Source organism: Sorex araneus, chromosome 6 (assembly GCF_027595985.1).
Source record: "Sorex araneus isolate mSorAra2 chromosome 6, mSorAra2.pri, whole genome shotgun sequence".
Classification (NCBI taxonomy): Eukaryota; Metazoa; Chordata; class Mammalia; order Eulipotyphla; family Soricidae; genus Sorex; species Sorex araneus.
The window spans coordinates 45,061,499-45,076,859 of NC_073307.1; the positions used below are offsets into that span (position 1 = coordinate 45,061,499).

General features: G+C 41.5%; 1 non-coding gene across 1 annotated transcript; it reads right to left on the minus strand.

Moving 5' to 3' along the window:
• Positions 1-9,202: 9,202 nt before the first annotated feature.
• On the minus strand, positions 9,203-9,309 carry LOC129406167 (U6 spliceosomal RNA). The gene has a single exon (XR_008630830.1). It is a non-coding gene; the product is annotated as a U6 spliceosomal RNA (small nuclear RNA).
• Between the last annotated feature and the right edge of the window lie 6,052 nt (positions 9,310-15,361).

Here is a 15,361-nt window from a genome sequence, read left to right on the forward strand (position 1 = left end):
TATGTGTACATCATTTCAATACCACTTCATCACAAGAGCACACCCTCTCCTCCACCAAGGTAGCAACGTTGCTTCCCTTTCACTTTTACTCTCTCCAACCCCAACTCAATTTTGTGGACCAACTCATTCAGCAGTAGTCAATCTTTTCATTGTAGGTAACAAAGTTAACCAAAGATTTTACAAAGATTTTACAAATAAGTGCCACTGGTTTATGCTTACACATAATTTCTCAAACCGCATTTCCAAGGAATCAGAGTCAGGAATTGTTTTTGAAGTTATTACTCCATACCTGTTAAAAATAAAAGAGACAAAGAAAGAGAAAGAGAGGAGAGAAAGAGAGAGAGAGAGAGAGAGAGAGAGAGAGAGAGAGAGAGAGAGAGGAGAAGGGGAGAGGGAGAGAGAGATAAAGGAGAAAGGTTCTTTGTTGAAACCAATTAGAAAGTCCCTGCATATTTAGTTATAAATAGTAAACATTTAAGACTCTGAGTAGTGCTATGTGGAAATAACATAATCAAGTGTTAACCAAATCGATTTGACTTTGAGACATTTGTTATTTCTACAGCAGCTGCTGCTTTGAAGGAGAGAGCCTATGAGTTGGCTTTGGGAACTCTGCTTATTGGTCATTCCCAGGGACGGAATTGGCTATAAGCTTGCTGACCCAGATGTTTGTTATTAGCTCAAGAGTTTCCATCCAGGGAATCTAGTTCATCAAAGAATGTTCCTTCCAACAATCACGGTGACACCAGACATTACTCTCAAAGTTTTGTCTCTAAAGGGTAGGAATTTTGAAGACTCAGGAGCTGAGAAATCTTGGCAGTTAAGGTTTCTTAACCAGTGTGCTAAAAGTTAATAAAAATTAAGTACAATTAAGGGACTGGAGAGATAGCACAGCAGGTATAGCTCTTCTCTTGCATGTGGTCAATCTGGGCTCAATTCCCAACACCACATATCATTCCTGCCAGGAATGATCCCTGAGCACAGAGCCAGGAGTAATCCCTGAGCACTTCCCCAGGTGGTGCTGGAGGGCGAAACTGATGCCATGACTACTCGCAGCTAACATTAAGTCTCAACTAGGCCTCAGTTTCTGTTTCCCCGAAGCGAAGCAGAACTTGCAACTTCTGGTAGACTCCCACTTGAGTAATGTGCCGAGATAAGGAATTCGGCATTTGGGTCTGGCCGGTCTTGAGGGTCACTGTACCCTCCTTAGAAATTGTTACTAACCATTGTCTAATTGCTGGCCACTGTTGTAATAGGATCAATGCTAAAAATAGACCAGCATACACATTGCTTCTTAACTCTGAACCTTATATAAACTGCTTGTGACTTGGAATTGTGGGTCCTTGCCAAGACTCCACTGCGTTGGATGAGACCTGGACCCTAGCTTGAGCTAGCAATGGCTCGAGCTAGTAATAAAGTTGCTTTGCTTTTGCATTTATAGATGTGGTCTCTCCACAATTGAGGGCCTGAAGTTTGGCACAACAGCCCCCAAACAAAACAAAACAAAACAAAACAAAACAAAAAAGAAACCCCATACAATTAAAAATGGAGAGGCTTAGGAGAGAATACAGGGGTTAGGGACCTACTTTTCACTCGGGGAAGTGCTCGGTGTCTTGAGTCTGGCTGGGTCTAGTTCTGGACATCCTTTATGTTCTGGTGGCTCCTAGACTATGGGATCTGAGCAGCACTGCATCCTTGGGCCCTAGCCTGAACCACATGTTGACTGAGTATCTCTGAGTGTGGTCCTCAGGCCCTTTGAGCATCACTTGGTCCCTCAAACCCCTGACCAAAAAATGGAGGTATATTCTTACTACCCATTTCCTTCAAGATACTTATTTTATAAAATATCTTGACACCTTCCCTACTTTTTTCTATTTCTATTTTCCTCATAGGCAAAATCCCAAAGTCTCAGAGATAGTGAATAAAACAATTCTGGACCCAACACAGATATGAAGCAATGTTCCTGTGAACTTTCTTTCTGTATGAAGTCATTTCCATGTCAAGAAATTGAGAGATCTCCAGATAAACTCTGTTTTGAATCAGTCCCTCTCAAAAGCAAAGTTTCTGAAAGGCTGCCTAGAGATGTCACTGGAGTCGATGACATCCAGCATAAAGAGTTGCTCACAAGGGTCCTGACCCATGGCTGGGGCTGCATTAACACTGAACTTCCTGCAGACAGTGGACCAGGGAAGGGAGCCAGGGAGTTTTTGTATCTAAAAGTCTTTGGTCACATCACAAAGTCAGATATTGCTCATGTCCTATTAGTCATTATTTAAGAATTTCTGAAACTTCTCTCTTCATTTATCTAATTGCTAATTCCTTAATTCATTTAATAGACATTCACTATTCACTGATGCTCACAGTAAGATGTCAGGTGGAATCGTTTTTTGAGGTGAGTAGGTACATCCAGCTGTGCTCAGGGCTTGCTCCTTGCTTTGCACTCAGGGATCATTTCTGGCGGGGCTTTGAGGACCATATGGGTGTCTGGAATTGAACCTGGATCAATCCCATGGAAGGGAAACACCCTATCTGTTCTACCTCTGTGGTCCTACTATCCTATTTAAGTCACACAAATTGGGTGAAGTAGTGCACCTGACATGATTTTCATTCTTAATTTTCACAAATAAGTCTAAGATTGCACTGTGACTTGCAAGTTGACTTACCACATGCCACCTAGCTGGTGGCTCATGGCATAATCACAGCATCAGCCATGGAATTACTGGTTCTTTTGTGTAGCAGAGAGAAGTTATAGTGGTAATATTAAAAGCAATGACTTTGGGGGCGGGAGCGATAGCATAGCGGGTAGGGAGTTTGCCTTGCACTCGGCCAACCCAGGATCCCAGCATCCCATATAATCCCCTAAGCACCGCCAGGGGTAATTCCTGAGTACAGAGCCAGGAGTAACCCCTGTGCATCGCCAGGTGTGACCCAAAAAGATAAATAAATAAATAAATAAATAAATAAATAAATAAATAAATAAATAAATAACAGCAATGACTTTGTAGATACACAGAGATCTAATGTTGCCCATGTTTTAAGTTTGGCTGGGAAATCAGGAAAATAATCACGCTTAATATTTATGGTTGCCATATATGTTAAATGAGATGTCTAACACCCATAAAGCTAGGTGAATTTTGATGAAAGAGTGACTCTGTGATCATGTTAACATAATAAGTAGACTGATATGACTTGTGAGACTTTGTAGGGGATGAGAAAATAAATATGCAATATGAAGTAATGCAGAAAGTTTGGGTTGGGGTTTTAGAATAGGGTAAGAGGTTAGGCGGGGAGTTACAGGTGAAAAGATTATCAGAGATTGTTCCAGTGTGCAGAGACCTGCCTGATAGCAAATGTTCTGACCTACTGGGCTGCCTGAGCTGCGCCTGGTCACTGAGGACTCCAACCTTGCCCTACTCTTTTTCTGGCAAGGACATAACCAATAAAGAACAAGTTTATGTGACTGAGGCCATCTGAGTTTTTTATTTTTTGTGTTTTTGCTTTTCTATTTCTTGTTTGTTTTGGGGCCACACCCAGCAATGCTCAGGGATTATTACTCTGGCTCTGCACTCATGAATTACTCATGCTGGTCCTTTGGGGATCAGATGGGATGTCAGGGATCGAACCAAGGTTGGCTGTGTGCAAGGCAAATGCCCTCCCTGCTGCACTATCTCTCCAGCCTCCGCTGAGGCCATTAAAAGCAGTTTGTGTTGATGAGAAGCAGAGTCAGGCACCCAAAGGGAAGCCTTCTACCTTGGTTGTTTGTTATTTATAAATGGAATTAGTCTCCTTACCTTGGCCAAGAATGATTTCCTCACGATGGTCTAGGAGCAGAGATGTCAGGGTTCTCTGGCAGCTGTTAGCATGAGTTGAATTCACAGGGTTTGAATACTGCTCCAGGGCTGGTAACAATTTGCCCATCCCAAGAGGGGAAAAGGAGGGTTTTTGCATGTGAGGCCCTGAGAGCTGAGAATGACTGGAGGGAATGAAGTGACAGCTCTGGACTGAACATTTCCTCAAAGGGCTAGGTGAGGAAGTGGAGAGCTCTAGCTTGGGTCTCCCTTTAGAAATAAAATTCACTATCAGAATGAACAGTCTGAAAAGGACTACATAGTGAACATGTTGTGTTCATTTGCTATTCATTTGCATGCATTTGTTTTTAACTTTTTTGATTGACTGAAGTTCTGTGATTTTCATTAATGATGGTTTCCCAGGCACTTAATTCCAGCACCACCTATCACTGGTATACCCATAAATTTTAAGTGCAGATTAGATACTCATTTCTCCAAATTCATGTCTCAGTTCTCATATATACATAATTTTTTGTGTGTGCATATCTAGCCTGAGAGTAGGTGGGAGCAATGTGCTTAATTTTAATGAAATTTCAAGCATTTCTTACACTTCTATATATAGCCCCTAGATAGTTTGAGTTAATAGTGAGTGGGTATCCCCAGATGCATTGTGACATGTAAATGCATATTTATGGCATATATCACCACAAATACATATACATGCCCATGCATGATTACAGATACACAGCAAACAATTCAAACGTTTATTCAGAATATCTTTTGAACTTTGAATTTATTAATTCCCAAAGAAACTCAACCTCTCGTTATTCCTTCCAATCCTCTACTAGCACTAGGCTCCTCTGGTCTATTTACTACCTTTATGGTTTGCCTGCTCTGAACTCATGATTGGCTTTTGTTTTGCTTTGTTTTGATTTGGGGGCCACACTCAGTGATCCCCAGGGGTTATGCTTGTCTCTGCACTCAGTGACCACTCTTTGTAATGCTCAGGGAACCATATAGGAAGCCAGGGATTGAACTTGGGTCAGCTGGGTGCAAGGCAAGTACCCTACCTGCTATATTATCTCTTGAAGCTGTCACGACTGTTTTTTTTGGGGGGTGGGTGGGAGGCATACCTGACGATGCTCAGGGTTTACCCCTGGCTCTGCACTCAGGAATTACTCCTGGTGGTTGAATCTTGGTCGACCACATGCAAGGCTAAGGTCCTACACACTGTACTATCGTTTCAGCCCCTGATTGGCTTTAAAAATATTTTAAGTGTTATTTATTTATTTTTGTAAGGAAGCTTTCTCTTTGGAAGCTCTGCAATTTTTTATTTTTTAGAAATTTTCATCTTGTTTCCCACAGAGGCTACACCAGACAACATACCCACTAACAATCAATGAGAGTTTCTTTTTTTTTTTTATCACATCTTTGTCAACAGTAGTTGTTCTCAGTATTTTTGATATCGAGGATTTTCTGTTTAAATTTAAGGTTTTAAATTCAACCTTTTAAATTTAAGGTCTAAATTTAAGGTTTTCCATGTTGTCCCATGTATAGTGGTACTTTATCATTGCCATATAATATTCCAGTGTAAAGTTATACCACATTTAGTTTATATATCAGTCGATTCATGGGTTATTTCCTACTCTATTAATAATACTGATGTGATTATTTGGGCACTTTCATTTGGAGGGTCCTCTCAAGTGGTGCTCAGAACAGAGTGTCTGGGAGATATAACACTTTCCTGTTGATTCTTGGCCAATCAGTTGCAATATGTGGACCCAGGGATGCAGTGCTGTCCCTATTCCTAGTGATAAGCTAGGCCACACAGTGCAGTGCTTTGGTGACTCCAGGCTGTGCCCATAAATTTCAGGAAACCACGTGTCTGGAAATCAAACCAGGATCAGCCACACACAAGGCATGTGCTTTAACCCCTGCCAGTATGCAAATTTTGTGGGGACATTTTATCTGTTCTCTTGGTATAAACCCAGGCAAACTTGTTTAGTTATATAGTAACTATTTGAGGAATTGTTGATTTCAAAAAATTGATTCCACCATCTTATACCCACCATCAATAAAGGAGGGTTTGGATTTCTCCTCATCCTTACAATAGTTACTTTTCCCCATTTTCCTTAGTGTCATTCTAATAGATTAAAAAGTGGTATCTCCTTGTGATTTGATTTGTGTTTTCCTGATGCCTAATATCAGAGTCTCTTGCCCGCACACCTGGCTGTCTTCCCCGGGGCCCCTTGGAGGGGATGGGCTCCAGCTTCCCTCCCAACCCTGAGCAGAGCTCCCGGTGGCCAAAGACCACCGGAACCTAGCTACAGCCATGCTGGAGGCCCCTCTCCACACGTTCGGACAGGCCTCATGCATGAAGGTACCGGCAGAGGAACCCAGGTGTGTGTAATCCCATCAATGGCCAACATCCAGAGAGAGACTTAAAAGCAAGCTCTCAGAAGCAATATCTTTAGCCTTCTTCTCCCTCTGGGAGAAACTGGCAAGCTTCTGAGAGTTTCCTGCCCACATGGGGCAGCCTTGCAAGCTTCTCATGGTGTATTCATATGCAAAATTCAGTAACAAGCTGAATCTTATTCCCCTGACCCAGAAGAGCCCCAGTGCAACATTGTTAGGAGGGCCGAGTCGAGATGGACTTCTAAGATCTCAGGGAAAGACAAAATGAGATGTTACTGAGCCCGCCCAAGAAATCGGTGATTAACGGGATTTCGTGATCGTGATCGTAATGCCTAACATAGATATTGACCATCTTAAATATTCTTATTGGCCGTATTGGTATTTTCTTTTCTACACATCACTGTATCACTGTCATGATGATCATCTCATTGCTCATCAATTTGCTCAAGCGGGCACCAGTAATGTCTCCATTGTGAGACTTGTTGTCACTGTTTTTGGCATATGGAATATGACATGGGTAGCTTGCCAGGCTTGGTCATGCAGGTGGGATACTCTCGGTAGCTTGCCAGGCTCTCCAAGAGAGACAGAGGAATCGAACCCAGGTCAGCCGCGTGCAAGGCAAATGCCCCACCCGCTGTGCTATCACTCCAGCCCATTTTCTACACATAGGTATTTTTTACTCCCTCCTCCTGTCCCTCTTCCTCTTCCCTTTGTTGTTTGGCTCAAATGACTAAGGGTTACACACATATGTAGCTGTGGTGCTCCTGCAGTTTTAGCAGGAGATGGGGGTGACTATGGGGGCAGGAGAGGTGAGGGTCTAACAAACATCAGTTCACAGTACTTGAACATTTGATCACAGTGCATTACTTGTTCATGGTGCAACCAGGATTTTGCTCCTTTGGTGGTGCCCCTCCTCCTCATGCTCATCAGGGCTCCAGCTGCCTGTTTCTTGACTATGGTGTTCACACACCTTGTTTTAGGGGATGCTAATTGCCAAATTTTTTTTTCTTTCTTTTTTATTGCTCTCTGGAGGTTGCATCATTTTGTTTTGCTTGTGAAATAGCTAGATATAGCTTGTGGTACTGGGGATCACAGAGAGCAGAGCTGCCAGACTTAAACATCAGAGCCCCCAGGGCCTTTTCGGCACATAAGGAACAAAGGAAATTTGAACTAGTGGCTATGTGCATGCAAGGCAAATGTCATAAGCCACCATGCCATTCCTCAAAATCTTTGTGTATTTTCTTTAGCAAGTCATTTTGTTCGCTTGGTTACTTTCTAGTTGGGATATTTGGCTTTAAAAAAAAAATCATTCAAGTTGAAGATTTTTTTTAAAACTGTTTTAAAATAGAGCATATCTCAACTTTTTTTTATTCTTTAATTTTCTAACCAAATTAGAAAATTAGCATAAGTGGCTCTCTGGAAATCTTGGACCCCTGCTGATGAATGCCAGGGCTCAGGCTGTGGTGCTGCTCAGGCCTCCTGGTGATGGTGTGGGGCCTCAGGGCTACACCTGGTGATGTTCAGGAATAGAACTGGAATTGGTACGTGCAAGCCATGTACCTTAACCCTGTATTACCTCTTCTGCTCCCAGAATTTTCAATTTTAATTATGCAAAGAGAGTCTTTTGCAGATTCTCTTATGCAGAGAGTCTCTTGCCCGAGTGCCTGGCTGTCTTCCCTGGCCCCCCTCGGAGGAGGTGGGCTCCAGCTTCCCTCCCCACCCCGACCAGAGCTCCCAGGGCCGAAGACCTCCGGAGCCTATCCACAGCCATGCTCAAGGTCCCTCTCCACACGTTCGGATGAGCCTCATGCATGAAGGTACTGGCAGAGGAACCCAGGTGCGTGGGACCCAGGGCTGAGACCTTCAAGCCTACTCGGATCGGGACTGGGCCTCTTCCGTCCAGATTTCCCATTTTCCAGTAGCTAGGCGGTCACACTCAGGGACTGCCCATGGCGCTGCATAATCTGACCAATGGCCAACATCCAGAGACTTAAAACCAAGCTCCCAGACATCTTATAGCCTAGTTCTCCCTCTCGGAGAACCTGGCAAGCTACCGAGAGTTTCCTGCTTGCATGGGAGAGCCTGGCAAAGTTCCCGTGGCATATTCATATGCCAAAACCAGTAGCAATGCTGAATCTCATTCCCCTGACCCTGAAAGAGCCTCCAATGCAGCATCTTTGGGAAGGACAAGTAAAGAGAGGCTTCTAAAATCTCAGGGCTAGGACGAATGGAGACGTTACTGAGACTGCTCGAGAAATTCGACGATCAACGGAATGATGATGATGAATTATGCAAATAACTCACAAATTCATTCTCATGATAAAAACTTAAAGCAGAGAAATTTATGAAGCAAACACTTCTTTGTTTAATCATCCCTTACTTTCTTCTCTCTTCCTAAAAGTAAGAGTTGGGCATGTGTCTTCCTTCTCCTTTTTCTTAGAATTTGTGAATACACACATTATCTAACATAAAGTGGGTGAGAAATTGATGAATTAAAAAAGATTTCTTTGCTTCTTTTATTCTGGTAGTGTTTCCATAACTCAAATAGAAGACATTTCTTTTTTTTTTAATTTATTTATTTTTAATTAGCGAACCACCGTGAGGGTACAGTTACATATTTATACACTTTTGTACTTATGCTTCCCTCATACAAAGTTCGGGAACCCATCCCTTCACCAGTGCCCATTCTCCACCACCAGTAAACCCAGCATCCCTCCCACCCTCCCCAATCTCATCTCCCCCCACCCCACCCTGCCACTGTGGCAGGGCATTCCCTTCTGTTCTCTCTCTCTAATTAGCTGTTGAGGTTTGCCATAAAGGTGTTGAGTGGCCACTGTGCTCAGTCTCTAGCCCTCATTCAGCCCACAACTCCCTTCCCCCACATGGCCTTCGACTACATTATAGTTGGTGATCCCTTCTCTGAGTTGCCCTTTCCCCAGAATGTGAGGTCAGCCTCCAAGCCATGGAGTCAACCTCCTGGTACTTATTTCTACAATTCTTGGAAAAATATGGAACGCTTCACGAATTTGCGTGTCATCCTTGCGCAGGGGCCATGCTAATCTTCTCTGTATCGTTCCAATTTTAGTATATGTGCTGCTGAAGTGAGCACATAGAAGACATTCCTAATTGTTAGTAATTGATACCAAGTCACAAATACATGCTGTAATTTCTAAAATCACTCCACTGTTGACTTGTGTATTAACGTTTTAAGAAAATGTGAATTTGTCTCCCCTGAACAAAATTTAATTTAATTTAATTTTTATTTTATTTTATTTTTTTTGCTTTTTGGGTCACACCTGGCGATGCACAGGGGTTACTCCTGGCTCTGCACTCAGGAATTACCCCTGGCCGTGCTCAGGGGACCATATGGGATGCTGGGATTTACCCGCTGTGCTATCGCTCCAGCCCCCTTTATTTTTTTTTAAGCCAGTCAAATTCAGCAGTGGGGGGGTACAAAATTTCATTTTAAAAAACAATTTTCCAAAATAAAACTTCTTTAAAAAACTTTAGCTAAACATTATGAAAATACATTGAGCCTGATATTTATTTTAATGTCAACTGACCATAAATTGTATCAAGTATATTTACATTTAATACTAAAATTTAGAAAAGTATTCTCGACTGATTCTTTGACCCATTTTTTAAGATGTTTTCCAAGCTTAATGCTTAAATAATTTCTTAATCCATTCTGAAGTGAGTAGGGTAGCTTTCTAAATGCAATACTGTTTGAGACTAGAAGATGAACGGTTACAATCTATAATTTGAATGGCCTTAATTTTAAGGATTTTAACTTTAGAATCAAAGTTAACTTTAAAATCAAAGAAATGATCACTACAAATGACTCTAGCCTGGTCATCTTAAAATTTCAGTATTGCAGTCTCGTGTGTGTGTGTGTGTGTGTGTGTGTGTGTGTGTGTGTGTAGGAGAGAGGTAATGAAATTGTGGTGTGGGGGTATACATTAAGAACAAAATTATTTTTGAAGTTCACCAATTTTATTTTTCCTGGGACCAAATCTTGATAATTGTGCTCAGAGGGCGATGTGGTACCCAGAATGAATTCCTGACTCTGGGTGCTCTAGCCTTTTGAGCTTTTCCCTGGGCTATTGAGTAAACCAGTTCTTGCTACTCAACAGCAGATTTTTTACACTGTATTTGAATTATATTTGAATTATTTTACATGTATTTAAAAGTAACTTGTATTTGATAACTCTATTTCATTGCAAGTAGACTGAATCTCTCCTTCTCCTCCTGCAGATTAGCATAGAAAGATGTTTTTGGTGACGTGCACCTAAAGGATAATGATCATGTTTCTTTATGAGATGAATTTTAATGTGATCTTTGTATTTTTCATTGTCATTACAGAGGTCCCATGTCCCAGTATGATACACATGGCAAGCCCACACCTAATAGTCTCAGTGAAGTAAAACTGAAAGCTTTTCCTGAGTTAGGAATGAGATTAACACTCCTGTTTACCACTGAGGTGACCATGAGGAAAGATCATCTAAATTGAAAAAGAAGCAATAAACCCATTGCTATTTCTAGAAGAACTGGCATTTAACTGCTACAAATACATTACATCTGTAGCACTGTAGCACTGTCGTCCCATAGTTCATCAATTTGCTCAAGTGGGCACCAGTAACGTCTCCATAGTGAGACTTGTTGTTACTGGTTTTGGCATATCATCAATTATACTATAATGAAAATGTTACCAGAAGAGGTTATAATCCACTTTTTTACAGCATAAAAAAAGGAACACTGGGAAGAGAAGTTATATAATACAAGTTAAACTGGGGACACTGGAAGTGTTGGGACATTGTATGTCTAAAACTCAATTATGAACAACTTTATAATTGTGTATCTTATAGTGGTTCAATTAAAAAGGGAGTAAACAATGGAATACTATGCAGCTGTTAGGAAAGATAAAGTCATGAAATTTGCTTATTAGTGAATGGACATGGAAAGTATCATACTAAGTGAAATGAGTCAGAGAGGGACAGACATAAAATGATTGCACTCATTTGTGGATTATAAAATATTATAATATGAGACTAACACCCAAGGACAGTAGAGACAAGGACCAGAAGATTGCTCTATGGGTGAAAGCCTGCCTTGTGAGGTGGGGGAGAAGCAGCTGGGATAGAGAAGGGATAATTAAGTCAATGGTGGTTGGAGGGATGGCTCAGGATGGGAGATGTGTGCTGAAAGTAGATAAAGGACCAATCATGATGGCCTCTCAGTATCTGTATTGCAAACCATAACACCCATAAGTAGAGAGAGAAAGAGGGAAATTGTCTTCCATAGACGGAGGGGTAGGGTTGGAGATGGGGGGTATACAGGGGACATTGGTGGTGGAGAATGTGCACTGGTGGAGGGATGGGTGTTCGATCATTGTATGGCTGAAACTCAAACATTAAAGTTTTGTAAGTGTAGCTCACGGAGATTCAATTAAAAAAAAATTTTTAAGGGGGGGAATAAAGGGAGAAGCTCTTTGTCTTTGATGCTCCAGACTGGAGCGCTGATGACCAGGCCCTCTATGGTGCAGAGAAGGTAACACAAGGGGATATTACTAGGTTTTCTGCAAAGAAAATTTTGTTGTTTTTTTTTTTAATTTTTATTTTATTGAATCACTGCGACAAAAGTTACAAAGCTTTCAGGTTTAAGTCTCAGTCATATAATGATCAAACCCCCATCCCTTCACCAGTGCCCTTGTTCCTCCACCAAGAACCCCAGTATACCCTCCTCTCACGCCCACCCCCGCACCTGAGTGGCTAATGATCTTCACTTTATTCTCTCTATACTTTGAATACATTCAATATTTCAACAGAGAGCTGACTATTATTATTTGGAATTTTCCCCCAACAATCAAACCTGCTAAAAAGGCATCATTTAATAATTTGTTTTCCATTGCTGAGAATGAAGATTATAGGAGTTTGATTTTGGATTTCTGTTGTTTTAGCTCAGTTTAAAGTCTAGGTGCATTTCTATAAGTCTCTGGGTGCCAAAATGGGTTAGTAGACCTCCTGGATCATAGTCTTTAAGGAGCAGGCAGGCCGTGTCGTGCGTGGCTGCTCCGGATCTCATCTGGGCGGAGAGTGTGCCGGTAACACCCCAATTCCATGATCTCTTGCGCACCATGTCACTACAAGCTCGTACCTCTGGGTTGCAAGTTCTAGAAGCTGGTGGACGCTGAGTGGGTGCTGCTGCTGCTGCCACTGCTGTCTTCCCCGTAGAAAGAAAGCGTTGTGAGAGAAAATCCTTCCCCCTCCCTGGACAGCTTGTAGTTGTCACTCAGCTCACAGTTTAGATGCATTTCTATAAGTCTCTGGGTGCCAAAATGGGTTAGTAGCCCTCCTGGATCATAGTCTTTAAGGAGCAGAGGGGCCGTGTCATGCATGGCTGCTCTGGATCTCTGCAAAGAAAATTTTGAACCTCAGGTTTTTGCTAGGTCACTTGTTTGCTCCTCTACTGCCTAGTAATCCTATCCCGAGCAGGAAGACTTTTGCTTGGTCTTTTACATAAAGCTGGTTATTTACTTAACTCTTGATTAAACCAGTTCTTGCTGCTCAACAGCAAATTCTTTATACTCGAACATCATTCAATTATTTTACATGTATGTAAAAGTAACTTCTATTTGAGAACTCCATTTCATTACAAGTAGACTCAATTTCTCCTTCTCCTTCTGTAGATTAGCGTACAAAGATGGAATGCTTTGACCGAACACATCTGGCGTGGTTATGTCCAAATGCCAGAAGTAGGAAGGGATCTGCAGGTTCAGAAGTCTCCAGTGAGAATCATTCTTTCACTCTCTTGCTCTTCACTCTTGATGCACTAATTTTAGTCTTTTGCAGAATATCCTTTATACTAATAAATAAACTAGAGGCGTGGCAATAATGAAAACCTCTTAGACACTTGTTATAACTAAATAAAAACAATATTTAGTGTTGGGGATCCAACCCCACCTCACACATGCAAAGAGAGAACCATTCTGGTCTGGAGCTTCTTATTTATATACCAACAAAATGTTAACTTTTGGTATTAACTTTTCATCTAAGTTTCACAATAACCCAATGAGAGAAATGCTATTTCTATCCCATTTTACAACGAAGAAAAGGGAGATTTAGGACGGTTTTATAATAGTAGAAAGACAAATTGATGTGTGTGTGTGTGTGTGAGAGAGAGAGAGACAGAGACAGAGACAGAGACAGATAGAGACACAGAGAGAGAAAGAGAGAGAGAGAGAACAGTCCAATGGAATCTAGTCTAGTCTCTGCTTTACTTCCATTGGAAATTAAAATAACCTTGAAGCACCTGACTTAAGTTTGAATGCTACTTCTCACAGCACTATTCTCCCTACACCCCTAAATTATAATTATGGAAATGCCAGTGCCCAAAAGTAGGTTTCCTTAGTCAATGTATAATTTTAGGACTTATCATTTTTGAGTTAAGAGAGGCAGACTAATGGAATAAAAGCTTAACTAACCTTTTACAATATTCTGTACACCTCTCCCCAGTTATTGCTATTTTTTAATCTCATGCTTCTTTGGACATAAATATTTTGAGGCCAGATCATCATTTTCTTCAAAAAATATCCTTTGTAGTTTTGGCAAAGACATTTAAGACACGACACTCATTTAAGAAAATTGACGGGCATTCCCTTAGAGAAACTGAGGATGCAATCACATACATTCCTTTGTCCTCTGGAAAGGACTTGTTTCGGAGGAATTAGAGAATGAATCTGATGAACTCCTCTGGCTCCTTTTATCAGGTGTCTGAGCTAGTCTGGGATATTTGGAGACTGTGTAATTGGTCACTAACTTTTCACTGAACCTTTGTGTTTGCAAATGAATTTGCTGATTGAGTGAAGACAATGGGGCTCTCCCTGAAATAAGAAGAGGCTGCAAAAACAAGACGGGGGAAACCCATGCCAGAATGGAGATTAGATTATTGTTTTCATATGTTTTCAAACTCAAAACCAAGGGATGCAAAATATCCCATAAAATCTGGGACCGATTTTCCTCGAGCTGGCTTTTCCCTGAGCTTTGAAACAATGCTTCCCCCTTGTGGTTAGGCAGCAGAATACAGGTGGCAAGATAGTCTCCAAAAACAACAAAATAGAGACAGGAAGGAGATTTGGGGAGGGATAGTGGGAATAGGGAAAGGATAGAACAACAAAATCAGACCACACCAGCAAACAGAACTAAGTACAAAAGAACATTTTTTTTTCTTTTTTGGTCACACCTGCGTTGCTCAGGGGTTACTCCTGGCTCACGCACTCAGGAATTACTCCTGGCAGTGCTCGGGGAAACCATATGGGATGCTGGGAATTGAACCTGAGTCAGTTGCATGCAAGGCAATCACCCTACCTGCTGTGCTATCGCTCCAGTCCCCAAAGTAACATTTAACATTAAACGGATCTTATTTAACCTATTTTCACCTTCATAGAATCTTCTTTTATCTTCTAAATGGGAAGTGAGTTGGCACAATAGCATATTTGAGCTATGCAACAAAATAGAAGTTCATCAAATGCAATTTTCATGCATTTACTTTGGCTTTGGGGCAATACAGAGAGGTGCTCAGAGCTACTCCTGGCTCTGAGCTCATGGATCTTTGGGGACCCTATGGGATGCCAGGGTTCAAACCCCAGGTCAGTTGCGGGAAAAGGCAAGTACTCTACCCATTGTACTATCACTTCGGTTCCTAGTTCTTATTTTTTAAAATTATATGGTATGTGGCTAATGCTAATGTGCTTGATTGTACTTTTTCTTTGCTGTTGTTTTTGGATGAGACCTGGCTGTTCTCAGTGCTTGTTCCTGGCTCTGCCTGTGCTCCTTGGTCACTCCTGGAAATTTGGGGGAACCGTATGAGGTGCTAAGGATTGAACCCAAGGTCAGCCACTTGCAAGACAAGTTCCTTGCCTGCTGTTCTTTATTTCTCAAAAAACTTTAATTGAAGTAATATTGCATTCTATTATATAGATTTCAGGTGTGCATCATTAAAAGTCAACGGTATATATACTACATTATGTTCACCACTGCCCTTTCCATATAATTGTCTATATTTAAAACTATTTTTATTTTGGGGCCACACCCAAAATAAAAATTTTGGTGGTCAGGAGGTCATTTTTAGCAGTACTTGGGGGACCATATGGAACCAAGGTACAA